General features: G+C 45.0%; 1 protein-coding gene across 2 annotated transcripts in view; it reads left to right on the top strand.

Annotated features, from left to right (window-relative positions):
- Positions 1–4260: 4260 nt before the first annotated feature.
- PLEKHH1 (pleckstrin homology, MyTH4 and FERM domain containing H1) overlaps positions 4261–6902 on the top strand; it is a 51568-nt gene continuing 48926 nt past the window's right edge. The window contains exon 1 of one of the 2 annotated variants that reach the window (XM_041460016.1): positions 4261–4422. The gene's annotated coding sequence lies outside the window, so the exon portion shown is untranslated. The remainder of the gene's footprint in view (positions 4423–6902) is intronic. The other variant, XM_041460015.1, reaches the window with a different exon arrangement.

Raw genomic sequence — 6902 nt, 5'->3', positions numbered from 1 at the left:
AGACCACACAAAACAAATACACTAGTAAGGACTGTTTTCTTCTCAGCAGCTTGAAGACTCCCACATGCCATCCTCCTTTCTTCCCTGTTCTGAAGTAGGAGTTGAACAGGCACACATGAGCATGCTGATAACATCCCAAACTGGCACTTTTTAAGATCCAGTTGTCTAATCTATGACCTAGATAAACCTATGGGAATACAAGCATTAAAAATATGAATTACTGTGAGAGTTGTTACATTTGTGTATTTTTATAGAGAAGAAAGTTACATTTTTTATCACAGGCTACTTTAATGATAGTTGGTGACTTCTTAATCGATTGGAAAAAGACACAGTGAAATCTGGTACTTAGAAGCTGAAACTGGAAAAACCCAGAGATGAAAAAGGCAAGAACTATTAATACTGAGAATAACATTTGAGTTGCCCCTGGGATGACTCCCTAAGGAAAATGGGAATTCTCCATTGTTTTGCTCTGTGCCAGTCAAGACAGTATATATAAAACATATGTTCTTGCTCAAGTTCTGGCTTGAATAGTACACATGAGTGTCTGTGTGTGAAGTGTCACGGGATGACCATAACACGATCAAAACCAGCTGACAGAGTACTGGAGGGCAATGGTTTCCTGGCCCTCCCACTGGGTCCTCCCACGAGCAACTGGTTTATGCAGCAAGGTGATCCACAGCTGCCAGTCTCTTATTTTAATGCTGCATGAACTTGTCATTGCTGATTAGAAGAGAAGAAAGGCAGGGGGTTGCAACTCTGTGCTGTGTCTGTCAGCACACTGCAAACCCAGGAGAAAGAAAGAAAGAGAACCAGGCACAAAGGCCATTTTCATCATTTTTAAGCTTCTAACACAGGTGGAATTTAGAGAACTACAATATGAAGCCTAAGCTGATTGTGGAGAGTGACAAATACCTCAAACAGGTGTTTCAAGGTACTGGGGGTTTTTTGTGCAATTTTTTCCCACACAGGATTGAGCATTCAGTGGGGCTCTGACACATGAACTTTTAGTCTGGCTGGTGTCCTTGCCCATTTGGTAAGTTTTCAGTGGCACTGTGTCTGGAACACAGTGCTCTCTCCCACCTGCAGAACTATGACAACTTTGCTTTCTAGAGAAAGAGTTCATTCTGCTCTCATCTTCTGACCCTTCGGTCTCATTTATCTCTTTGTCCTTCTAGTTAGGTATTTTGGATATGGTGCTCTGAACAAAGCAGTCTGTGCTTGTGTTGTGATAAGGATAGTCTAACAGCATAGTCTAAAAGTGCCAAGCTAGTTCTCTTGGATCAGCCAGAGACTTTGTTTTGTCAATAAGGTACTTGCTGTTTATAGTAAATTTTACTTTTTGCTGAATGATTTGTCTGCAGATTACAAAGACCTGACATACAGTGCTTGAGCAGCCATATTAAAGACAAGGGAAATAGTTTGCCAAGGGAAATAATTTGGGAACAATGAGATACTACTTGTTCTTACAACCTTCTCCTTCTGAGGACAAACTATTTTTCTATTTGCATCATTTAATGGAAACCATTATTTATTTTTTTAAAATAATTATTTTGTTAAATACTTTAAAAGAAGTGACAGAAGATATAAGAAGAATATATTTGAAGAATAATTGCATTAAATACATGGCAGAACAGTGTTATGTGAGTGCTGATGTGGTTCTGGACCTCCAGGGGTTAAAGCAAGGTGTGCACAGGCAATTCTTAGGGAGGTACTTTATACAGAGTTCAGTGGCTGAGGAATGTCCTGGCAGTCAAGCTTCATTGCCTGGGAAAAACACAAGGCCAGATATTGACATTTCAGTGAGTGATATGATCCGGTTGGCTTTGCTGGTGCAAATGAGAGAACTTGACCAGTGCCTTTAAAGGAAGAATGAAAATAGCTTATAAAATTCAGATTAAGAAATATTCTGCTTGCATGCTGTAGTTGAAAGGAGCAAGAATAGGATGTGAGCATGAAGGGAATAGCTCCTTTTCTAACTTTGTCTTTGGCCAGCCTCAGTTCAGGAGTGGACTCCATAAAGCATGAAGCTACATTTTGCCCTCTGAAATACCTATAGGAAGGCACAAATTGTGCTGTTTCTGGTTATTTATTAGAATTCCTTGATCACTGGGCATAATGGTTAATACAGACTCACACACAACATGCAGCCTGTAGGCAACTGGAGTCACTTCTACTGGGAATTGATGGAGAAATCTCTTTGGATGATACTGTCCCAACAGTCAGCTTGATCTCTGCCTGTATTCCTGCCTGTCCCTGCTCACCTGTCTGAATGGGAGAGTCCTCACCAGATGCCTGTTTCTTTTCAGTTCTTTTCTATCTCTACTTGGCTCTCCAGCCATCCCTGTGTAGTGCATTCCTGCTCTCTGCCTGAACCAGCTCTGTAATGCATGCTTTGTCTCTTAGCTAGGAACAGGCAGCTTCATTCAACCAAATTCCCATGGAACTGGAAACAGATGAGAAATCTAAAGCAAAACCATCTTTTTGCAGGGTCCTCAGAGTCTTTGGAAATCTGACTACTTATTTGGATAATGAGGTGTAGATTTCAGAGTCTGCCTTTATTCACTCCAGTGTCCAAATCTTGACCTTATGTTTTTAGTTATATTTTTATATTTTAACCAGTTAATCACATCAGTGTTTTCATTTTTGCATAGTAAGTGATTTGGTACTCAATGTTTCTCTGCCGAGACATCAGTGAAAGCACACTATCAATGTGAGGAAAAAGTTTACAATGAATGTTTAATAAACAGCAGATCTTGAACCAGGCAGTATCTGTGAGCCAGATAACAACTCTTAAGATCTTGTTTAACCATGTCTAGTGAATAGTGTTGCTTACTGTCCTATGAGGTAATTTTGTTCAGTTCTTCTGTGTGCTTCCTTCATAGACTGTTGAAGCCTGTTTATTTCAGACTGCCCTGTTTTGTGTGAGTAGCCTCAACAGGTGCCAAAGTACAGTTTCAGAGCATTCATGGATCTCTCATAACCACTCAAGATATCGGCAGCATTCTGGGGCAACCCTTCCCCAACAAGCCAGACTCATTTTCACGAGATGAGACCAACTGTAATGGCAATGAAGGGCCCATGAGAAAGGTCCATGGAAAATGGCTGGAAAGATGCACATCAGAATGACTGTTGGTATCTCCACTGAGGGGAGCCTCATATAGACATTTTAAAAGTATCTCTGATGGAAATAATGAGCCTGATAATGGAATAAGTGACAATTAGTTGCTAAACCTGAACCAGAACAAAGGACCTTTTGCTTTAAAACACACTGGTCTGAGGCCCATATCTCTGGGGACATTTTGTCCTGCCGCACCCATCTGTCTCCGGTCCCTTTTTACTACCACTTGCATGCTCTGGTCTGCTCAACACAAAGGGAGAGAGCGTGAATTTGGCCAGCCTGGGGTGTCAGGGGGTGGCCAGGGCAGAGGGCAGCAGCCCTCTAGTGTATGCACTCACTCGCTGCCAGTGCCCAGCCTCCTGAGGCAGTAAGATATCACCAGTTCTTGCAATAACACAGGCAATATTCTCCTGTGTGTCACCATATATTCATATAAGGCATTGCTGCATGTAAAGTAGCTCGGTAAGTGATGGCCTGATGCCTGAATAACGTATTTTGAGTGCTGGCAGCTATCATTAGAAATGCTTGAGTCCCCAGACCTGTTTCTTTAAGCCATTTTATGGGAGAAATGGCCACAGTACATGTACAGGTTGGTGTCCTTTGGTCAGGACACCATTACACTAGTTTGGTTTTCATCTCTGCACGGCACCAGCCTCATGCCCTGCGGTTGCCTACAACGAGTGAAGGGTACTCCATCTAGAGCTGCGGATGGACCGCCAGCCCCTCGGGCCTGCAGCAGCGGCAAGGGCAGCATGCTCCTGTAGGTACCAGCTCCTAGCCCGGCTGCTCCCCTGAGAATGCCGCTGCACTGGTGGTCTGGGGACGGTTTGGGTAGCATCAGCTCCGAAGTTTGGGAAATGACTGCAAGGGAGATCTCGGGAAACTCGGTGGCACTCCCTGAGGGTGCAAGGTGGGCGGAGAGGGAGATGTCTCCGCCGGGGGCAGAGCGCGGCTGCCACTGTTGTGCCCCGGGCCGCCCAGGCACCCGGCGCTGCCCGCCCCACCTGCCTCGCCGCTGAGCCAGGGAAGGGGTTAAAAGCCCGGGGCGGCTGATGTCAGTTCCTGCGCTCCTCGGGAGGGCCGTGTCTGATATTTGAGCCGGGCTCTCCCGCCCGAAGGAAACCGGGGAGCGAATGGTAAAGTGCTGAATGGGACAGGAGCCGTGCCGGGCACCTGCCTGCCGCCCGGCACCGCGCAGCCGCCCGCGGCCAGGGCCGGCCCCGCCGCGCCGCGGGTCGGGAGCCCCGGGACGCCGCCGGCTGCCCGTCCTGCCCCGCCGGGCAGAGACCTCCGCGCCGGCCAAGGTGAGCGCGGGCGGGGACGCGCCCCGGGCCCCGGCGGGCGAGAGGGCGGCTGGGGGCTCTGGAGGGCCGGTCTGCGAGGGGCTGGCTGGCACAGCCTTTCTCCACCGGCTTGGCTTTCTTCGAAGGTGACCGTAAGGGGACTGGCGGGAGCATTCTGGGGACGATGTCGTAGCATCTCTGTTAACTGAGGTTTGCTTTCGGTCTGGGACTTTGGCCCTGAAGAGACATGGAAGAAGTGAGGGGAGGAAGGGCCACACGAAGGGGGAGATGCAGTCCAAGAAGTAAATGTCTGTAAGCTCAGTGGTCTCTTCTGCCTTCCTGGTAAACCTCGATGTGCAGGGCAAGATCTCTGCAGGTGGAAGGGCGCAACCGCGAGCCCTTCGTCCTGCCTCCAGGCACTTTTACTAGGTAAGCCACCTGCGCGGATATAAAGGAGAAATTATTCCCCGCTCCCTCCCACCCCAGGCCCGTGACAAGGCTTTTCCTTGCCCTTTCCGCAGTTTTTATGTTATTTTCTCCCCCATGCCCCTCTCCCCCAATGCTCTGCACATCTCAGGCCGCACTCCTGAGCGGGAAATGACTGCGTGGCTGAGCAATTCCAATGGCCTCAGCGCTAAAAAGCTGAGGCGTCAGGCGAGTATGAAGTGGAAAGTGAGGTGGCTGGGGACAAGGTGTTGATTGATAGTAGAGGATTTCCCCGCTGAGTTTTGCCCATTGCCTGTACTGCCGACTCCCTTGATGCCAATTCAGCGACGTGAAAAGAAATCTCTTCCCTTTCATGTTACATTTATCATTTTTCCAGTGATTCCTTTTGTAGTATGGTAGTTGAAAGTTAGACCAGTATTCAGCTGTGGTGTTCAAATGCTGGTGCTTTTTATGGACAGGTGCTAAGAACTGCAGTCCCCCTGTGCTGTGAATCCTCTATGACAGGCTGCATAAATCTCTTGCTGAGCTGAGCGGACACATCTGGAACATGGAAATAGTGCTTCACTTGTCTTTATTGTTTGCACTGCATGAACAAAGCTGCAAACACTTTACTTGCATTTGTATCTGCACCTGAAAGTCTTCACATTGATTGATTATTTCAGCTTTTCAGGTGGAAGTGTACAAACTCTCCTAAGTGTTTTGATTTCTAGTTCTGGATCCACCTATATCTGCAACATCAGCTGATTGTAGTCTAAAAACCCCCAAACACGTGACATCTTGATTTAAATTTCAGCTTTATCATGGACATTCCAAGTAAATATGATCATATTTATTTTGGATATGGTATTTAGGGTCAGAACTGTCTCTGACATTGGTCAAAACTTACAGATATATGCGTGAGACTTCTAATTTTGACTACATTTAGCAGGTGGTTGAGTAATTTTTTTCCCCCCACAGAGTTTTAAGGACTTTTTATCTGCTGTTGTTGTCACTAACAGTTGTTGGATACTTAACACTGAAAATCAAGCTGCTCTCTAAGAAGTGGCTGTATGCCTTTATGAATGAAGTTTTGAAAATCTCAGCTTGTTTGAATAGAGTGTCTGTCTCCTATGTTCTGAATCTCTAAAATAAGAATACTGCCTCTGCAAATATCGGGCTTCCACCTTCTTCTTATGCGTAAGGGTTAAAAAGAGACATTTCTATATAAATATATCCTTATAAATTCCTTATCTGATATGAAGAGGACTAATATCTGGGAGAGGAAGGGGAATCAAAAAATGTGCTGAGAAAAAGATGGCTAAGACTTACTAAAAAGGACATCTGAAATGGCAGATCCGATGGAAGTGATTTAAAGTCAGTCTGTGAAAATGAAGTTGATATTGTAAATCACAGAGTACAGATGAACTGCTTACATTCGGAAGAACAGGGGAGAAGAAACAATGTATTTTAATGGTAAATGAAATTGCATAAGTTTTGTAAATATAATTGTACTCTAGAGATAAATATTAGACATTGTGATGCAGTATCTTTCTCTGAAAAAGTGTAAGGTTTTTGCTAGGGGAAAAGCTATGATTCTAATCTCTAGTCTTCAGAACTCATTTGGTATGATGACACATGGGGAAGTTATTAGCTTAAGTGGAGAAGATGTGGATTAATAGAAGAATGGTAACATAGACAAATGACAAGAGAGAGCGTGACAACACAGTGCTGAAGAGGGGGCGGTTAGATGGTAGGTATTTTACTGGTAGAATTGACTACTGACACAGGGGATTAATCTAATGACACAAAACAAAATTGCACATTAGAAGAAGTAACAAAGCGGGCACAAAATCTGGAAGAGCACTCTTTAAAATTAGTAGAGGAGGAAAAGATTCAGTTGCATAAACAGTAAGACTTCTTCCAGATACCCAAAAACAAACTATGCCTTTTAAATATTAGTGATCCAAAAAATACTACCTGTAATTAAAAATCCTAGGGTTACCATGGGCATGTTGAATTTTGCAGTCACAGAGTGGTTCAGGTTGGGAGGAACCACAGTAGGTCATCTGGTCCAA

Source organism: Pyrgilauda ruficollis, unplaced genomic scaffold (assembly GCF_017590135.1).
Source record: "Pyrgilauda ruficollis isolate IOZ18807 unplaced genomic scaffold, ASM1759013v1 scaffold14, whole genome shotgun sequence".
NCBI lineage: Eukaryota > Metazoa > Chordata > Aves > Passeriformes > Passeridae > Pyrgilauda > Pyrgilauda ruficollis.
The sequence above is the reverse complement of the archived record's forward strand: the minus strand, read 5'-3'. Positions and strand labels throughout refer to the sequence as shown.